This window comes from Trematomus bernacchii, unplaced genomic scaffold, assembly GCF_902827165.1.
Source record: "Trematomus bernacchii unplaced genomic scaffold, fTreBer1.1, whole genome shotgun sequence".
Taxonomy (NCBI): Eukaryota; Metazoa; Chordata; class Actinopteri; order Perciformes; family Nototheniidae; genus Trematomus; species Trematomus bernacchii.
Window position 1 is genome coordinate 8,043,560 of NW_022987342.1, and position 21,626 is coordinate 8,065,185.

General features: G+C 41.6%; 1 protein-coding gene across 1 annotated transcript in view; it reads right to left on the reverse strand.

Annotated features, from left to right (window-relative positions):
- Window positions 1-21,626, reverse strand: part of LOC117481001 (endonuclease V-like) — a 92,696-nt gene that overhangs the window by 47,788 nt on the left and 23,282 nt on the right. The window lies entirely within an intron of this gene.

Here is a 21,626-nt window from a genome sequence, read left to right on the forward strand (position 1 = left end):
TTAACAAGTTCTCACAAAGTGTTTCTTAGCTGTGATCAGAGGCGAGCACGAACGCACACTGAACACGTTCTTCTGAAGTTTGAGATTAAAATGAAGTGCCTTGATGCTAACTTTACATGAAGCAAACCGAGCTCTTCTGTTTGCTGACAAACAAAGTAAAGCTGTGACACAGTGGGATCTTTGTGCAAATGTTACTGAGGCAAGATGGCCTTGTTATCATCACTAGGAGTCTGAACATAGTGTACCAACATCTGAGCACTAATTTTATAAGCTTCTTTGTAGCTCGATAAAAGAAGAATATTCTCCATTTATTATGAAAGTTTCAATGTGGTTACTTTTTGTTGTTGTAAAACCCAAGACCCCATTACCCTCTAACCATTATCACAATACAATCAGATTGTTTTGCAATTTTAAACATTGCATTAGCATATGTTTCGATCTTTTTTTTCAAATGCAAAAGAGTAATCTTCCATCTTTGTTTTGACTAACTTGTCTATCTGGCTGACTTTTGATTAGATTTGTATTTGCCATATTCATTATTTTCTAATAAAACATTAATACTTCCAATAAATCAATGTTATATTGCTATACTATATTGTCATCCTGGGCCGTATTGATTTTTTTTCCAACACCCATTGTAACTCTCTCCAAATCCTTCACAATATGACGGTAAGTAGCTCAATTAAAGCAAAAGGAAATGATAGTTTTAAAAGTGGACCATGTTTAAAAATGCATGTTTTGTTTATAGCTGTTTCTGGACCTTTGTTGTGGTTTCCTAGGCCAGACATCAACTCGGAACCTGGTTATCAAAATATACAGATTTCATTTGTGCAGGTGTGTCTTTGTAGTCCTCCAAATCCCAGTAATTGCTGTACTAAAGTTTGGGCATTATCAGGATTTAAATTGTACTTTTTGAAATGTCAGAATACTAAACTTCAACCGACAGGAGCAGTAAAGATGCAGTACTAAAAAAAAGAGGAAACGGCATCACTCTCTTATTTATAATGCCTAAAGTGTATTTTATAGTCAAGGGCTCTTTTTGTTTACTCAGACACTGAGACTTTTCATCCAAATAAAGAAAAGAAAAGAAGCAAAGGGATTTTTTAAATAAAATGTCTGTCTTTTAACACCTCCAGACCATGTTAGACATTTTTTTTTTGCAAAAGGTTATCTCTTTGATTTGTGGGTTTTTTAGAGCAACATATCAATAAATCAAATCTCTCTCCAAACTGAAGGTCATAATTGTCTTAATGGTAAAAGATAGAAATAAATAAAGCCTAAGTTAGACTATATTTTGCCAAATTCAACTGTCAGGTTTTCAAACACTGTCTTTTCATCCACACTTTGATTCAGTGAAACTGTTTGATTTCATAAACCTGGTGTTTTCTGATCCAACAGCTCTACAGTCATGATGATGGTTTGCCATTTAGATATCAACTGTTGGCATGACCTGTGTGTGTGTGTGTGTGTGTGTGTGTGTGTGTGTGTGTGTGTGTGTGTGTGTGTGTGTGTGTGTGTGTGTGTGTGTGATGTTCTCCCATAACAAACACTGACAATCAACTCTTCACTGTTGTATCTCATTATGTTTGTTCATATGAATTGTCTGTAGTGTCAGAATGAGTGTAGCAAACAGTGTTTAACCTACAGTGGCTTTCACAACCTGCTGTACTGTTTCCTTTCTCTGCACAGATTGCAGCTCTGTGCCAGATGGGTAAAATGTTAAAATGTTGGAAGCCTCATAACAGAACGGAACAGAACAGCAGGTTTGAGAACGCTTATTTACATAGTGCCATAAAGAAAAATGATCCGCGGGGCCCCATCACCGCTTGAGCTGGGCTTGCATGTAGACACACAAACACAAACACATCAGATACAACAACATCAGATACCCCACCCCACCCCACCCCCCCCCCCCCCCCCCCACCCCCCTGCAGAGACATAAACCCAGACAGGATGAGCTGAGTCAGCAAAACCACCATAAAGTGTATGTCGCTATAGTATTCATGATCATTCAGCTTTTAGCCATGCTAGCAACAATTTTGTTCCGTCGGCTGATTGGTCCACTGCGCTATGATCCCAACAACGATTGGATGGATTGCCGTTAACTATGTTAGGTTAGGTTACAAGTTTGTAAATATGAAATACCTATTTACAGATAGGATGCAAAGGTTGAAGCATATACTGATAAGGTGCAGGGTTTAGTGAAATATAAGTTAAATGGCGATTATTGTTATTGATTAATGCATCAGTGTTTCTTAGGGTCAAAAACACTAAACTCACAACTTAAAATGAAAGCGTTTAATTTAATAAAAGAGCACATGTTCAATGTGAAAAGTGACAGTTTGATTAGTTGCAATTTGGTGTTATATATATATGTTAAAATAAAAAATTAATAAAAAAAAACAAAATGATAATTTTCTTCTTTTTTTTTTTAAACACCTCGAATTTCAGGGGGGGCGCGGGGCTCCGTTGGCGGGGCGCAGCGCCCCTCCAAGACAATGGTAGGGGAAACACTGCGCTATATCGCCCCCCTTGACAGTGAAACACCACGCGTGAGGTTTAGATTATTTCCCTGTCTCAATCAAAATGGAACTGTATGAAATAAAACGGCACATTTGTCTTGTAGTAAAAGGGATCACTGTGAACGTGACGTATGATAGTACACGTTGAAGATCCAATGGGGATACTGAATGGCGGTTCCGACTGATCTCAATCAGTAAGGCATGACGCAGACCCAACGTTGCGTTGCTCTGATTGGCTGTAGGTCTATTCAAATTGCATTCGGAGGCATTTTGATCTGACCGCGGCCGTGCTGATATTATAACGCCAGAGAATTTCCACACCTTTAGTGTATAAAACTCCCCCACTACTTAGACTATTCCTTGCACCCCTCTTCTAGCATAAGCCCGAATGGTCTCAACCATATTGCATCAGTAACGTGCACTTGTTGTTACAGCAGGATCAGTTTGTGTGTTATGGACACGACCCGTACATTTTCGCAATCCGTGTTCTCAACATTTAGCATTTTGCTTATTATTTAATTTAATTTGCTTACTTTAACATAATTTTTCATGGTGGGGCTAAGCCATTTCTTGGTATGGCTGTAGCCTACCCCAGCCATACCCTGGCGCCACTGGTCTTATAACCTAGTTCTCACGAGTTGGAATAGGTCCCACGAAATAAACCCCATATTTTAAATCAAGACCTCAGCCTTGTGTCATTTACTGGAGGGAGCTACAAACACTGATGGTTTATTTGGAGCTTCGGCCGGAAAATTCACAAGACATGTGCTGCAGCCACGAGGTGACACAGCGGTTGCCAAACCAATTCTGAAGATCTCTATCCCAGACCCATGTATTTAGCTGGCTCTGAGAGAATAATAAACATTGTGCATAACAAGATAAAACCATAACACCTCTATCAGCTGACGCCAACAGGCAGGAACAGGGAGACAAAACACTGAGAGCACAGCACCCAAGGTGCAGTCCTCAGTGAGGGCAGAACAAACTGATAAACTGGGTCAAAGTTATGGGCCCAGGAAAATATTTCCCCAACAAGGTCCATGAGTGTGAGGAACTGTGGGTGGAAGCCCCGTGAGTATGAATGGGACTGTGGTGGTGGGCTCGTGCTGTAGTTTGAAGGTCATGACTGGGTAGGGGGAATGGGCTAGTGCATGGTTTGAGGGTTCAGCAGGTTACGGTGTTGTGAAGAAAAACTGTTTCTGAGGCTGCTGGTGGATCAGGTACCTGTTGGGAGGAGGGCAACAGTCCCCCAGACACAGCCTACACTAGAGTGGATTGTATTTGTTGTTATTCCTAGGCTGGAGGTCAGCGATGTCAGGGGCCTGGGAACCAAAGATGTTTTGGGTGGTTTTCACCAGTTTTGTATCAGTAAATAAAAAGCAGTTTCTGAAACTGTAAATAAAATAATCTAAACTTAATTTGGCTTTAAAATTAAGTTTAGAGACAATTCATAGGCCCAGAAATTGTGTGTGCAGTTGTTTACCATCAAATCAGGCAATGACAAATGAAAAGCTTTAGATTTGGATTAAATCATTGAAAAGTAGCAAAAATTGTGTAAGACTGCAATTCAATTTGTAAGAGATTAGTTTTACAAGGTAGGACAGTATCGTCTGCATAAAGATGAACGCAACACAAACAACTAATCGATGTATGTTATTATTTATGTAACTAATATAATATCTTTATTTTATATAGCTACAGTGGCTCCTGTTCAATTAAAGTAACATAGTCTAGTGTTCATACTGTATGAGGGTCTGTTGTTCAGCAAGACTTTCCTTGACTCGGTTGAGAATGCCTGGCAGGAGAAATACGCCGATAACGAAGATGACTAATTCCAAACATATCAAACTCATTGTTTAAAGCAAGAGGGAACATCACTGAGGCAGCCACTACTAATAAAAAACACATTTGAAAACCTAAATGTCAGATCTAATTAGTAAGTGCGAACATTAAAAAAAACTCTGATTTAGATCACGGTTAATTATATCTCTGTACAGTACCTGACAAAGATTAAATGAAGGGGAAAACTCTAACTTTTTAATGAAAAGAAGTTGACGGGTTGTTGCTGCAGAGCAAAAAAAACTGAAGTCTGATCAGTTCAGAAGCGTTTTCCTCTGGCAGGCAAGATGGATATGCACAGGTGAACAGATGTGCACTGCTGGCTCTCTGCAGGGCCTTTTGGTACATTCGGGTCACACACACACGAAGAGGTGTCTGAGTCCTGGCTCTGGTCCAGTGGCCTGCGGCACATTTTTAACATCCAGCCCCCCCAAAGGCTGTTAAGCCCTGCAGCAACTCCAGGCTGCTCTACCACTTCCTGCTTTCTAAATCCTACCTTCCTTTTCCAAATCATTTCTATAATTTCTCCTTCTCCCTGGAATTCTCCTCCCTTCACTTACTGTTTTCACATCAAATCCTTTTTATCACTCTAATCATTCAACTTTCTCCTAAAGATCTCTATGTTTCCCACTCACACCTCCCACCCCTCCCCTCTTTCTCTCACATATCCACCACAGAGCTGCTCTTTCGTCTCTCTCCAACCCTCCAAACTCTCTGTGGAGGTCCAGAGTCCAGTGGCTGAAGCACCAGAATGTCAGACAGACATATATTAACATTTAGACAGCCTAGGTTCCTAAGGGGAGCTCCACTTTAAACATGTCCCATATTTTTTTGCGAGTTCAGAAAATGTCCACACCAGCGGAGCACTGGTGTCAATCTTCATGGATGTTTCACCCCGTCAGTTGTCCGGAGTGACTGTTTTATGGCTGTGTAGGCTTCTCTTTCTCTGACTATTTCCACTAAGACTTGTCCGTTCCCCTCCAATACCGCTTAAACACATTGTATTTGCTGCCATCACTGTCAAGCCAATGTGATGTTCTAACTTATCCACAGACAATCTGGTTGGAAAAGAACAAGCAGGGAACTGTATGGTGCTATCAGTGCAGATGGAACCGTTTTCAATATTGATTAATCAGATTCATTATTTGATTAATTGTCTTTGCAATGTGAGCAGTTAGAAACATCTGTCACTTTAACCCAAACCCAGAGGGACATCTTTGGATTCTTTGTTTTTCCTCAGTCCGAAAACCAAAAGTATTTCATTTACCGTGAAATAAAAAGGGAAGAACAGTCATTGCTCACATGTGAGAGGCTGGGGCAATGTCAGTCTGTCAAACGGTCGATCCCACCATGGTTCTTACTAAAATATTTCCATAAATATTGGATGAATTGCTATCACATTTGGTCCCCAGAACATGAATCCTAATGACGTAGGACATCTCCAGATCTTTCCACTACCTCCTCCATTTAAACTAAAGGTTTGTCCAACACTTTATGACCTGATACTTGCTAAACTAAAAATATTCCCATCATCCTAAACTGTAAATTATGTTTATTGATGATTACACATTTTGAGCCTGCTTACCGGTATACTAAAATACTGAACATGATTATATATTGTTTACATTGTCATTGTGAGCATGTAGCAAAGCAAACGGTAGCATTTAGTTAAGTGCTTCTAGCGTGACTGTACACTTCTAATTGTTGCTTCGACATGATAGACATTGATATTTTAATCAATAAGCAGATAACTTATCATCTTTTATTTGTATGATAATAAATATGATATGTGTGCAATCTCGACCAGATAGGACTCACTGCTGATTCAGAAACCTGTGTAAGTTCTATTTTTGTTTCTAGACCTCTCTGTTTCATTCATTCTACTCTGTATAATTGTTCTGTAGTTATTCTGGCTAAAATTGTGTTTTGAAATCTCAGAACAGCTAAAATACCTGTTTTTCAGGCAGAAATCTGGGTAACTTATTTTTTCAGAAATCTTAAAACTGAACCATTTGCTTGTTAGGGTTCACTTTGATTAAAGGAAACCTATCATGCTATATTGAAATTATATATTGTAGGGCCATACCTATATAAGGTATATTTATACGTTTCTGTTTTCAAAATACCAAACAGATCATGCATTTTAGCCATGCCTCATTTCACTCTATGTGCTGTTTGCTGTCTACGGGTCTGATTTTGTGAGCTGCAGCTGACCACGCCCCCCTGCAGGAGAGGAGAGCCGTGCTCTGATCAGCTGCTGGGCTGTCAGAAGAGGGGGAGAAAAAGAGATCTCCGTCCTCCGTGTTATTATAGGCCTATAGAGTCGTTATTCATTTGTTTTCTAATTTTGTCCGGAAGATTTAAACTTTAACGGACATCTTGACCGGCGAAAACAAACTGAAACTGAAACTCTGCCGCACGGTCCCCTCGTTCCTTGGAAGAGGCGGAGAGGTGGGTGTTTGTCATCTGCTGGTGGACTAACCGGAGAGAATTACAGTGCTTGCCTCGACGGGGAGGGATTGCATTGAATTAAAGCAGCGGGAGCAAACGCTTGCCTCGGGGAGGGAGAAAGAAAGCCACAGCGGAGAATAAACAGAAGGGTAACCATGGTAACCAAGTCTTCTTCGCTGCTTTTGTGGCAGACTACAGCGCCACTTACAGGCCTGGCATATGTACTACAGCGTCTCCAGCGCTTTCGAACGGCAATGGCCGTGGCTGTCTCCTCCTGATAGGTGGAGAGTTGGCCCAATAGCCGTAGCACCACTGTCCTGACGTCAGGACAGTGTTCAAATCTGGATACGTTTTTATCAGATCCGTTGCAGCCCCTTTTTTAGAGATTTGGGTATGGAGGAAAATAGAGAGGGTTGTGTTTTCTGACACTTGGTGAGTTCCCTGGAACACCGGGGACACATATTCATGTATAAAAGACGTACAAAAGTGCATTTTGCATGATAGGTCCCCTTTAAACAATTGTACAAATACTAAGGGCTTTACTAGGGGTAATTGTAGTAGGGTTAACTTAAAACCTCTGTAACAAGGGTTTATTCTGACATTTGTCTGTAAAAAGTGCATTACAATAGAGACGCGAAGTCCCTCCCCTTCCGGTTGTGCTCCATGGGACCTTATTTCGGAAAAGTTATGCATTGAAGTCAATGGAGAGGGAAAGATTATCTTTCGATCCCGTTTGAATTGTGCCACGAATTACACATATGATGTTTGTCAATTTAAAAGATAATTTTACAAGTAAAAAAAATTAAAATGTGTCGTAAAACTGTGAAGTAACACTTTTTTTTGTGTGAACCGCTCAATGACCTACATCTCCAAGTCACGTTGGCACATTTCACTTCTTTCTTTCAGAATGAGGCGAAAAGTATTAAAAGAGGTGAAAATCACTACAATTCTGGGCATGTTGAGAGCTGTACATACACACAAGGGGAGTTAGTCGGTTCCATAAGAGCCAGCATGCGGGACCGGGACTCTGGGATTTGTAGTCTTTCTAGTTGCGTATTTTTCATAGTCTTATATTTCAACAGTTTTACAACAAACTGTGACTTTTTTGACATGGAAATGATTTTTTAAGATTGACAAACATCATATGTGTAATTTGTGGCACAATTCAAACGGGTTCGAAAGATAATCTTTCTCTCCCCATTGACTTCAATGCATAATTTTTCCGAAATAAGGTCCCATGGGTCGGAAGTAGATGGGCGGGACTTCGCCTCTCTATAGGCCTGATTGTGTGAAGTCACTCGGGCCGTTTCTCAATCGCAAGGATATTGGCTTCCAAGCCAATATTTCATGGATGCTACGTCATCAAGTGGCGCAGCAGGACCGTTCCAATGTCCAGCATACTTGGAATTCCACCGAGGCCGTGTCCTTGGTTTGGGGGAAATTTCGAGGCTGCACATGGGTAGACTTCGCGTCCTTAAAATCCCCACAATGCTTTGCGCACGGACCAATTTCCCCAAATCTGTGGCGGAAAATGTAAGGCGGGGCCTCTCATATGACGCACACCTGCACACTTGCTCGCCTGTTCCATTCTTTGTTTTCCGAGGCTTGGAAGCATACTTGCTTCGTTTCTGAAGGAAGTGACTTGGAAGTACACGACTACCAAGCCAGCATCCTCGCGATTGAGAAACGGCCACAGTTCTATTTCGTCCCTACTGACCGCCAGAGGCGGTGCTTTAGCACTGGATATATCCATCGCACGCATGCGCAGTTCGAGTACCTAATAACAACAAAGTCACCTGTGACCCACGTGACGACGGCTACATAGGCCGGCGTCATTAGCAGATTGGTTCCTTTTCATCTTCTCGCTTCGCGAGAGTACCGTGGTTGCATTTTTGTAACCTACAGCATTCGTTGGAACGTTAGATCTAAGGATTTCCCCGCATACAGCCGGCTGTGTGTAGTTTTGCGACTATTCCAGTCGGGGCTACGGGCTACCCGTCCCCCAGGAGCTGTGGCCGGCTACGCGGAAAACTTCGACGGACAGGTTGGTGTCGGCTTGGTCGGTGATGGCAGTGTTTCCGCTCCCTCTCCCAGCTAAGCTGTCCTGATTTCTGTCTTTTTTACTATTTGGCTTTAACTTTTTTGGTGACGGCAGCGTTTCCGCTCCCTCCCATTGACAGGTCATCACAATTGTCAATCTCAGTTATTTTCTGAAAACTTTGTATTGATTTTTAAAGCGGCACTGATCAATATTTTCACTAAATGCTTTTAGTTCATTCATTGGTTTGGTTAATCTTCTGCACTTTGAAGCCTCTGCTTTCAGAAAAGTGCTCTGATTCACCCATTGGCTGCCACAGCATTCTAAGAACTAACGGGGGAACATAATGGATTAGAAAAAAAGAATTCTCAAGAGTTGTGGAAACAATTGTGACCAGTGTAGACAAATCCAAATCAATGCTGATATTGTTGTAGTGTATAGTGTCTATTAAATGTGTAGATAAGAAACTGTTTTTGAAAAATCAATAACTGTAGCTTTAAAAGAGCGTTTGTTAGCTTGATGGCCAGTGTAGGTACAGGAGGTTTGGGAACTTACATACTGACATGTTCCTTGACTACAGATTTAAAATGGGCCTTTAAGTTGTATTTAAAAGTGCTGCTGTCTTCATCCTGTTAGGTTAGTGGTTACCGAACAATCATTTATGATCAAGCATCTCCTAGGATTAATATGTTGTTCATCGTTCAGGGTATTTCTACTGCAGTTATCGCAGAGGTCTCTTTCTCTCCTGTGAGTAAAACTGGTACAAACACTGAATAAAGCGCGTTGAAAATCCTCCGGTGAACACAGTACGGAGGGGCTACGAGCTTAAGTCTAATGTTTCTTTAATAACTTGACATCAAGATGCATAAAAGACAAGAAAAACCCTTCATATGGTCTCAAAATAATGAAATCTTCCAATCTCTAAAAAGTGTATGATAAAGATAAGGCTTAAAGTTGTATAAAAAGTACATTTACGGTGACTTCTGGCTTCCAACACAAAACTAATGCAAGCAAGGGGATACAACGTCATTTCTGGCGCACAAATAAAACGCATTGTTTTTTCAAGCTTTAAAAATGATTTGTAACATTTGGGACAATGTGAATACACAACTCAACAACTCAGTGTACAGGAGTCTCCTTTACATGGTGAAAACATGTTGGGGTGAATTTGCCAATCTCTAAAAAGTGTATCTTTAAAATTAGGCTTAAAACGAGATAATATGTACATTTTTTCAATTTTTCAATTTTCAAGGTTTTTCAAATTTCAATTTACTACAATTTCTGGCATTTATTTTGTTTATGGATTCAAAATTTGAAAAAAATGGTGTCTGTATAATGTGCTGCTGTCTTCATCTTTTTAGTTAAAAAGTTCAAAACACCATCTTATTTATTCCGCACAAAACACAAAACTCAGCGTATACAAGAAAACTGATAAGGAGAAGTATTCACAAAACCAAAAAACAAGCACCATAAGTTTCTAGTCACACTACTTTACAGTCAAACTTTGTGTACAGGAAAGTGTATATTAGTATTCATTGCTGGAATAGCAGTGCTGATACAGGGTGGAGCACAGTGATGGTGTGAAATCCCTGTAAGAATAATTCTTCCCAGTTCGCGAGTCTCAACGGTCTCACAACGCCAGGTACTTTTTTGTTGCAGTTGGCAGCATGTGAATCGGTATGTGTGTGTGTTCATTGTGGCAAAGCTGCCTGTCTAAGTGTGTATGTGTTTGCTTATATGGGCCGTGTTTGTGTTACTGCAGAGGTGACAACAACCAAAAATACACCAGCTCTGAAGGCCTGAATTATTCAGAGGGTGGAGACGGAGCAGCGGGGGTGGAGATAGATGGATGGATGAGAGATGCCGACAGAAGAGGAAAACAGTACAGTGAGGACGAACAAAGTCGAGGAGAACAATAAGGTGAGGGGAAGTTTAAAAAGCTGGGACTCATCAAAAGCGAACCACACACACACACACACAGGCTGGATGTGGTGACATGAGAGAGAACACACACACACACACACACACACACACACACACACACACACACACACACACACACACACACACACACACACACACACACACAAAGATATCCACTTTGTTATGGCCTGCAGGGTGCACAATGAATTGTTGCATCCGCAGACTGCAGCGCTAAAACAAACAAACAAACAAAAAATCCTGCTTCGCAGATACAAATATATACTGGTGTTCAATAACTGCACAAAAAACACACATCAGCAATATAAATCTGAGGCGCTCACACACACAAACACACTGCACGCCTCCTCCTCTTCTTCTTCTCCCCTTATACCCAATGCAAGCAGGCTCCCCATTGCCTATCACTCACATTGAAATTCCATCTGTTTTTGCAATCTGGGAGTGCAGCTTTTACATTTTCTGTCTTCCTGCACAGGGGAGGGGGGGGGGGGGGGGGGGGGGGGGGGGTGTATGGAAACCCGAAATGCAGACAGAGGCGTGGAGCCACATTTATTACCTCTTAGTGGGGAAACTGTACACATTCAATATCCAAAGAGTCTTTCCGTCATTGGTTGCTCTGCGGGGCTTTAATGCTGCCATGGGTGAACGTCAGCTACACAGAAAGCTCATAGACCTGTACTTAGCAAGACAAACTTTGAATATACAATTTGTCATTTTCTGACACTAGGGGGCTTTGAATCCCAACAATATCGACAACCAGGGGTTTGGTGTCGTTGAGGATTAATACATTGTTCATCAGGAGCTTTTTACTGGAATTAACGCAGATGTCTCGTACACTTCTGTAAGTAAAACCAGTAAAAACACTAAATAAAGCACATCAAAAATCTGAGTTTGTATGGTGAACACATGAAGGAGGTGCTACGTGATAAAGGCTAACGTTTCTCTGATAACATAAAATCAGACGTCCAAAGTATGACTAAAGTCCTTCAGACGGTTAAAAGATGATATGGTAAAATCTTCCAATATCATACAAATCAGGCTTAAATCGGAATTATAGAGCACATTTACAATGATTTCTGGCGGACAACAAAAGGTAATACATGCTCAGGGGATACAATTCCATTACTGGCACACAAATGCAACACGCCACTTTTATCTGGGTTAGAAAATTGTTGGAAACATTTGGTATAAGGTGAGTACACAACTTGACAACACAGTGTAAAGGTGACTTCAGAAGAGGAGGGAACATAATTAGTGAGTTCCGCTCAGAGCAAAGCTCTCAGACAGAGGGAAGTCAGGAAACTGTTACTGTTCGTCTCAGGCTGCTCCTCCGAGTCCCATTACATGTGGATGCCTTCCCATCAGTGTGTGCGGAGGAGGAGGAGGAGGAGGAGGAGGAAGAGGGGGGACTGGGGACTAATGGATTTCATCCTGAGTTAATGACCAATGGACCAAAGTAGCCCAGGACAACACACGTGACACGGCAACATAAACCAACGTGTTGAAACAGATCAGTCCACTGGATTGATGTTTGCCTGGATGTGAGGAGTGAAAGGAAACATGAGGACACTTTTCTTTCTCAATTTGGATACTTTCCTTAGCAAACCATGTTGTACACTGTAAAGACTTGTGCAGTGTGTGAACAAGTGTTGTCTCGAAAACACATGGCGGCTGTGTCCTCACAGTAAGTGACAATCACTGCTAGCTAACCAGCTAGCTAGAAAGGTTATCGTTCACTGTAGCAAAATGCTCAATTAACCAAACTCATTGAATGGTGGCTTCTTTTAAACACAGTGTAGTGGTACGTTTAATAAATTGTGTATATATATCCAATTATTGTAGCTGTGTTTACCAGAGCAAACGCAATCGTTGCTGGTCCCGCAACTTGGGTTACGTAGCCCAGATGCCGGTCTTTAAGGGTGAAAACATTCCCTTTTACAGTAATGAGCCCATCATCAGTGAACTGCATTTGTCCGTACCTTGAATTAGGACGCACATAAAACAGCAAATGTAAGTGCAGAAGTACGCGGTTTGAGACACAGGGTGTTTCTCAATCGCGAGTACGCTTGCTTGGTAGCACATGTCTGCCGAGCATCTTGCTTCAGAAGCGAGTCAAGAATACTTCCTGGCATTCGGAAAACGAAGAGTGGAACACGCTAGCAAGTGTGCAGGTGTGCGTCATATGAGAGGCCCCGCCTTACATCTTCCGCCACAGATTTGGGGAAATTGGTCCGTGCGCAAAGCATTGTGGGGATTTTAAGACCGCGGAGTCTACTCATGTGCAGCCTCGATATTTCTCCAAACGGAGTACGCCGGGCTCGGTAGATTTCCAAGTATGCTGGAGATTGGAACAGTACTTCGGCGGCACTCGATGACGTAGTATGCTTGAAATAGTGGCTCTGGAGCAGCTTTACTCGCGATTGAGAAACACCCACAGCATGGGACTGTGCAATTTACGTGTTATGTGGTGTCATGGTGGTTGGTCCCTTTTGTTTTCCGACAATCTCTTTAATCAGATGTTTCTAAGACAAAGGCAGAGAGACCAAGATCAACAAAACGTTGTCTTGGTGATGTACAATGTACAACCACTGAAATATTTGTGTGTGAGGCGCTAAAACATAGTGAAACAGTGGCAGTGGTAAAAGTGTTGTAAACAAGTGTTGTGGCTCCCTCCTTCTTGTATTCTCTCTCCTCTCCTCTTTGTTCCTTTTGCTCAGGTGCACCTGATCTGCTCTCGGCTGCCATATATTAGGAAGGCTGGAGGAGAAGGAGGCTTTTGTTTGCAGTCCTCAGCTCACCTCAGTTCAGGTGATTGTGTGTTTATTTTGTCCCTGTTTACTTTTTGTTTATTTTTTAGGATGGAAGACCTGGAAGGCTAGGTTTTATGTTTTTGGTGTTACAGTAAGTTTAATTTATGCCATGTTTCTTTATAGTTTGAGGAGGGGCTGAAGGTTCTAAGGCCCCCTGGTGTGGCTGGCCAATATTTCCTGAATATTTCTAAACAGACTCTTGGGTTCAGTGCTCTTATTTTATGTTGCGGATAACAAATTCAGGCACAAATGTTTTATTTCTTATGGCTGTAACAATGATTCATTTCAGTCCGTCTAAAGTTAGCTATAAGCTAGTTTTCACATTATTCACATCACCAGAAAAGTTGGTCGCAAACTAAAATGAAGACAAAGCCAATGTGAACTTTGACAACTTGAGTGGCGTGTCATGTTCTAGAAGTTGGAATGAGAGGACTGAGTCTTCGGTAATGGTCCTTTACATCTTCTTATATTTATTAGTTGCTCAGCCCATTATTTTTGTTCTGCATAACATAACAGAAGCTTGCAGATAACCAATGCAATCAGCTATCTTGCTATTACTGTTTACTTCAATTTTTCATCGTGCAATGTCTAAAGATATTATAATTATTGTGCAAACTTAATGCCATCCATTACAACCATTCTTATTCCTTCTTTTTTTGTATCAGTTTGCTAAAGATACAGGCCAGCTAATTCCACTAAGAACCACTGACACAGTACCAGTGTGTTTGTCAGAGAACATTAGCTCAGAGCTCACAAAATTAGGTTTCACTTCTACTGCTGTCCATTAGAGGATTTTAATTGACGGCCGAAAGACAGGAAGGAAGGAACAGGAACTTGCTCTATTTAGACCCAGATCTAGAGATCATACCGTTAAAATTGGAAATGATATTTCATAATTATATTATATAATTATATAATTTTGCATGCTTTGCTCCTCTTTTCATCCTCTGTCTGAAACCAGAGCCCGGTCTGCTCTGATTGGTTAGCTGGCCGGATCTGTTCTGATTGGTCAACCGCTTACAGATGTCCTGATCCTATCACGTGCAATGTGTTGAAGCGCTAGCCAATAGAAGCGCAAGTGTTACATAGTGATGATGATGATGATGATGATGTTACGGAAGTAAAAAACAGTACCGCAACTTGGTTTGTTACTGAAACACAATTTCATACACTTAGCTACAGGTCTTTCTTCACTTTGAGACTTGTAGCTCCAATAAATCTGCAAATAAAAGATGATGTATCACAACACTGTTTCATAACTGGATTCAACTCTGCTAATAAGCATCAACAGAAGAGTCAGCTCCAGCTCTGATGATGGCAGTGTGCCAGTGAAACACAATGAGATGCTGCCGAGCTCTGAGGAATGAGTTTCTGTGGACAGAGACGATGAGCCGCAGCCACAATGTACTGCTAGAGGGATCAGAGTGGCCGCTAATGCAACATCCGTCTGATGCGTCAGCTTCCTCTCTCTGACCTCAAATTGTCACTCTATTGATGTCACACTGACCGGAGATGAATGCAGACAGGTGTCAGCTCCTTCTACTCCCTTCACACGCAGGTGGGACATAGACAGTGTGAGAATTTAATGGTGTGAGGGAGCCCGGCTGAGATGGGGCGTGAATTAGTCTGAACCTTTAAAAATAAACTTTGATTTGAACCTGTGCGTGCGTGTGTCTGTATGTGCATGTGTTTTAGCTTTGTGGAATATATGAGATTCTGCTGCAGTGCTTTCACACATGAGCCTTCACTGCAGAATCCAACCATGATGTCATCTTTTCCTTTCATCTTTCTCTGTGAATATCTCAGCTGTGGAAGGAGGGGTTCGTTTCAGGCATGATGTAAAGTGAGAGGATCTCTTAAGATGGTGAAGAGAGAGGACGAGAAGAAGGGGAAGAGAAAAAGAGTAAAGGGTTCATTTGCAATTAGAGTTTTAGAAAAAGAACACCAGTGTGCTGATACTCTGAAGAAGCAGCAGGTCACGTTACAAATCCGAGTATTCAAACATTTACAGCAAGCCTCATATACACTTTCCATCAAACAGAAGCGAAGGATTCCATACAAGGAGACCCCTGCTCATCAGGCTAACATTCACACAGGGTTCAGTCATTTGCCGCACGACATTCGACATGTCAGCTGCAGGGCTGGGGCTCAAAGCTGAGCTCTGATTGTTGGATGACTGCTCTCCCTCCTGAGCCAGCTCCACACACCCTCAGGGAGCAGTGTGTGACGGTGGGAGTGCCCATGAGCCAGGCGTACAGGCACCCCTCCATCTACCAAGTCCCCATAGACTGAGCTACTGACGATTGATTTTTCGACAGAAAACTGATCAATGAAACAGCGTTGATGAATAAACCTGTTTGTTATCCTTCTTCAGCTTCTGAAATATAGGATTGACATAAAGTTTGCTGCTTCTTCAAATCGTACATGTCTTCATATAGACAGAAAAGCACTGCTTATACATATAAAAACATTATGCAAATTGCTTAATAAAGGTCTTGTCAGTACAAATGTTTTTTTATACAGTCATTAGGTCATTGCACCATCAGTAAATGTCTACTCCACTACATGTATTTAATAACTTTAGTTACTTTACAGATCTGGATCAATAATGTGAAATATAATCAAGTGTTAAATCAGACTTTAGTTCCACCTGGAGTAAATTCTCAAGCTACCCTGCAGTATACAAAGTCATTCAAACTAGCTGCACCTTTACCAGCTTTGAGAACACTTTAATGATCAATCATTATAAAACACATCATATATATTGTTCTGAAATGGACCAATCTGCATAACGAGTACTTTTACTTTTGGTACTTTAAGTATATGTTGATGCTAATACTTTTGTACTTTCACTTGAGTAACATTTTAATGCGGGACTTTTACTTGTAACAGAGTATTCCTACACTCTGGTACTTACTCAAGTACAAGATCTGAGTACTTCTCCCAGCTGTGGATATTGAGTGCGGAGACAGGGACAGCAGCATGCAGTGTTCTGATACTAAAAGTTAGTTATTGTAGTGTGGCTGCTCAGTTGGCCCTCTAGCAGTCAGAAGAGCAGTAACAGCTGCAGCAGTGTCTGACCGCTCGGGGGGGCAGTTAAAGCACTTGAAGTTGCAAAATGAAGCATTTTCTTACCAAGGAGAGGGAAGGGCTGCTCGGGCAGGGGGGTTATGTCAGTGTCAGATCATAAACCCCAGGGATAAATGCATCCAGTACAGTATATCTTAATGAGACCCTTGTGCTTGTGAATACTCATGTCTTCCAAACTCCATGCCCACAGTTTGTAAAGCAGACTTTGTGTCGTAGCACTCTGACTGACCTGACCTTCATGTACCAAATCAGTAGAGTTCCCCGGGAGGGCTCCCATGATTTACCCAAATACGTCTTTGACCTTCAAATCATGGCGAAATCCCAACAAGCAGTACGTTTTTAAAACGAAAAAATAAATGAAAATATTCAGGTCTCAAGGTAGGAATTTATCAAAGTCATTTACAGTGACAAAATAACTAGAAAATACTAGAAAATGAAAGAAAAAAAGAAATTTCACACAAGGAGGTCACCATAAAATTAACTATAACTTCATTTATTTTAAATAATTTTTAAAACTTAAAGGTAGGGTAGGTAAGTTTGAGAAACCGGCTCGAGATACACTTTTTGTTATATTCCATGGAATGCTCTTAACATCCCGATAGCAATGAATATCTTAAGTGCTTTGACAAAAAATCCATAAAAAAATGTCATCTGTGGAAGCTGTAGTACTGTAAAAAGCACGACCAATCATTTTAGCCGGCCCGGCTAAAATAACTGGATGGCCTACCTGCCTGTCAGCCTTCCATCTGTGCACAAACTTATCTCGTGCCCTCATTGGTCATGTGCGCGTTCGTGTGTGTTGGAGGAGGGGCTCTATAAGGAAGTGGCAGATTTTCTCCGGTTGTGTATTTTCAAATTCTAGCGATCTCGAGCCGGTTTCTCAAACTTACCTACCCTACCTTTAGATCAGTGGAGAAACTAAGAATGCAGATTCCTTTCAGGGTATGAGGGCTCACTGAATGGTTGATGATTAAGAAAATGCTGCCATAAACTGTGGCCTTCATGGGAAAATCCTTGTGAAAGACCTGTTACGTTAGATAAACAACTCGAAATTATCAATGTGTTGTTTACATGCCGATTGTATAGAAGTCTACGAGAAAAGGTCCAGTACTTCTCGTTTGATTTATTGACTAAATTAATATTCTCATAGATTATATTCTCAATTGCACATTTTTTGTATTCTTCAATACAGCATGCTGATCATTTTGTAAATTAAGGTCCTATTTAGATTAAAATTGATGTGTAATCAGGCTGCTTTCGGGCGGGGCTTCCCTTGTGATTGACAGTTGGCTACAAGCTTGGTTTTGGCACTCTTTGTTTTTGATTTAGAACTTTAACTCTTTGACCCTGTGTTTGCATTACAAAAAAGTTCATTTGAACTATTTGGTTGCCTTAAATTATTTGCTCAGTGTTATACTTGACTCGACACACTTGCTTAAAGGTCCCATGACATGCTTTTCCGGTTATTACCTGTCCCCTTGTGTGTTATGTAGCTTTTTCTGGATGTAAACGGTCTGCAGAGTCACAAACCCTCAAAGTACACCCTGTAGCGAGTAAAACTCTAAACACAGAAAAGACCTGTCTATGCTGCCCCAGAACGCCCCGTTGGAGATTTCTCTTTTTCCATTTTGTTCTTCCTGGGTATGGTGACGTAACCATACCCAAATGGACCAATTGGTCCAAATGGACCAATCCGCGGACTTTCTCACACACACACACACACAGCACACACATTTCTCAGCCTGAGACGGCGGGACGCGGCGAGGCTGTGAGTCTGTGTGTGAGCACACACACAGACTCACAGCCAGGCTGCGGGTGTGTGTGTGTTCGGGCTGGTTTCGGGCTGGGTTCCGCGGTGTCTCGCTGTCTCGCAGACCCCACACAGCAACCAGGAAACGACACCAGTAACCCAGCTCACACTGTCCACTCCTCGAGCCTCAAAGGACGGAGCAGCGAGCCTCGCAACGTCCCGCCAACACGGCACCCAGACCCCACGCAGCATTCTCATCTGTTTGTCATTACTGGTGTCATTTTCTGGTTGCTAACAAACGCCATTGTAACACATAATCACTGATGTTCCGCTGTAACGGTGGTGGACTCATCAGAACAGAGTGGGCGAGCTGACCAATCAGAGCACACTGGGCTCATAGGGAGGGGGGGGCAGGAGCTCCAACAAGGCGTTTAGGACAGAGAGTGAATACACATACTATACAGAGATGCTGTATGAGAAACCAATGTGAGTTTGGAACATTGCACAATATACATCTATTCTAGTAGACCTCAACAATGGAATTAGCATCAGTAGAAATGGCCATGACATGGGACCTTTAATCCAAAAAAACAAGATGGCAACAGGCAAAATGCCAAACTTGATGCTTCAAAACCGTAATCAACAAACCAATGGTGCTTTCAAAGTCACTGTACAGTCTATGGTTGGACGAGAACTATAACTTGACACAACACACTGTCAGCCTTTATCTGTGGAGTTCTTGCCTTCTTTGGACTTGTATTAGTAGGTCTGCATGTGTTTGCCCTCAGTTAGCCATGATAAGAGTCTGGACAGAGGGGCAGAATACTGCAGCTTCTCTTCTCTACTTCAAACTTCAAAAACGTAGCCGTTACGTCACTCAGTGATCCTCTCAGATTGACAGCTTTTTGATTTTTTTCTCCCCAAAAAGCTGCAACTGAGGTTTCTCGAGCCTTTTGGGACATGAGTCTTGCCCACGAAAGAGCAACTCAGAGTTCAGCTCTGAACATGACACTCGCAAGAACCCCGATCTGTGAGAGTTTTTCTGTGATGTCAGCAATAAAGAGAATATAAAATATCTGTGGCAGAGAGGGAAAGAACACAGGGCAAAAGTGGAAGATGGAGAGAAAAAAGGATAAAGTGGAAGTCAGGGAGAGGAAGGGAAACTGTTGAACAGAGAGAGAAATAAAGACAGAGGTGGCAGAGAGTGGTCAGAGAAGGTGAGAGTGTGCGTGGTTCTCTCTGATGTCCACTCTGAGTCCCTCCTCCTCCCACCAGCTAAACACATCACACATACACTTTGATGAAATAAACACACACACTGGAGGGGATGAGCTAGCCATTGATATTGCAGCTCCACTGGCAAAAAAATGATTTTGAGATGCGTGTGTGCATGTGTTTTCTGTGCATTGGGTTAAAGCACAGTGAGCAGCAGAAGCACAGCACAGCCTAGTGGCAGGAAGACAAAGAGCCTGAGGCAGGACGAGGGATCCGTTTATAACTGCCTTTAAAATAACTATCCATGTTTGAGACAAAACTTTTTTAGATCTTGTCAAAACTACTCTCCTTAACCTGAACATTTTTCTGTTCACACTTTTCCTCAATTTAAAGTACTTTTATCTTGCAGTTGGGTTGTTAACATTTTTGTATTTTTATCCTAAATCTCTTTTAACTTTGTTCTCCCTCCCTACACATGTGATTCAGAAACGCTCTAAGGCATAATCTACACGCATGTAGGTTTTTTTTTTTTAAACTTCTCAAATAAAAAAAGGACACCATCTTCTGATGCAACCACATCAGCCAGGGCTAGATCGCACCAGAGCCATTTTTAAACATAGCTTTCATTTTGAGCTTGACTACACATCTGTAAAAGTGTGTAACTGCAACTTGTACATTTGTGACACTATTGGAGAGGCTAAATCTGTCAAACGACAGACAAAAAAGGTTTTTAGGCACATTTTGACATGACTGACGACACACACAGACTTACAAGATAAGTCGCTGACACTGCCGGTTACAACCGTAAACACAAGCAATTTTTGTTTTAATTGTCAGAACAAATAAAAACGCAAAAATACAAATGAAGCGTAAAGGTCAGTGAGCAGTTTGATAAATGACACCAGTTTGTGATACTTAGTCATCAGCTTGTCACTCAGATGTAGGAATAATAACCAATAAATGAACTTCAACAGCATTTCCTTTTGCAATCCTTTGTTGCAGAATGACAGTAAATGACACACCTACGTCATGTTGTCTGTGCAAAGGTATTTTAGTATAAAAGCCACAGATTTGTTGCTCCAGGGCACGAAAAAAAGGATTGTCTGTCTGCCTTGGAGCTACAAAATGTTTGCTGTCACCATAGGCGTCATTTATACTGGGGAAATGTCCCCGACACAATTACCCTAATGCAGTGTTTCTCAAAGTGGGGGGCGCGCCCCCCCTGGGGGGCACAGAGGCATGACAGGGGGGACGCGAGAGACCAGGAGGAAAAATGGTTTTTAAAAAAAAGAAAAATCATAATTTGAACAATTATTGATTCGAAGATAATATGATACAGTACAGTACAATTACGTCTGGGTCTCTGTGTTTCATTCAAGCTCGGCTCTGTGTGTGTGTGGAACGAGCCATTTTGTGTGCGTGCGCGAGCGAGAGAGAGAGAGAGCGCACCGGTACCGGAGATCGTTGTTGTTAGCTTCTGGTGCTAGCGAGCTACGCTAACGGATATAGGGAGCTTTTTCAACAACAAGGTGGAGGAGAGTCCTCTCCTGTCAGACTGAGAGGCTCAGACAACGTCAGCTCAGTGAACTAAAGGACTCTCTGAGTGTTTAGATGGTTAACTTTAGTCATGATCATTATAGTTATAAAAAAATAAGAGAATAAATGAAAAACAGGTATGAAATACTATATGACAGTAAAAAAAGAATAAAGTTTAAAAGGGTGATTTGTAAAATATCCATAAAGAAAAAGTAAATCTGTTTACAGTTCTGTTTCATATGGATGTTGAGAAATGTATCCATAGATCTCTTCATTTTGCTCTCAAAGTGCACCAGATTGATGCATTTAACTTCAATATTTAAAAAAAATGTGAGGTCTACACACCACCTATAAAAATAGCACTTTACCCCTGCTTACACCTATATGCCGTGAGCTGATTATCGAGCCTTCATTGTAACAGTCGCGGGTGTACT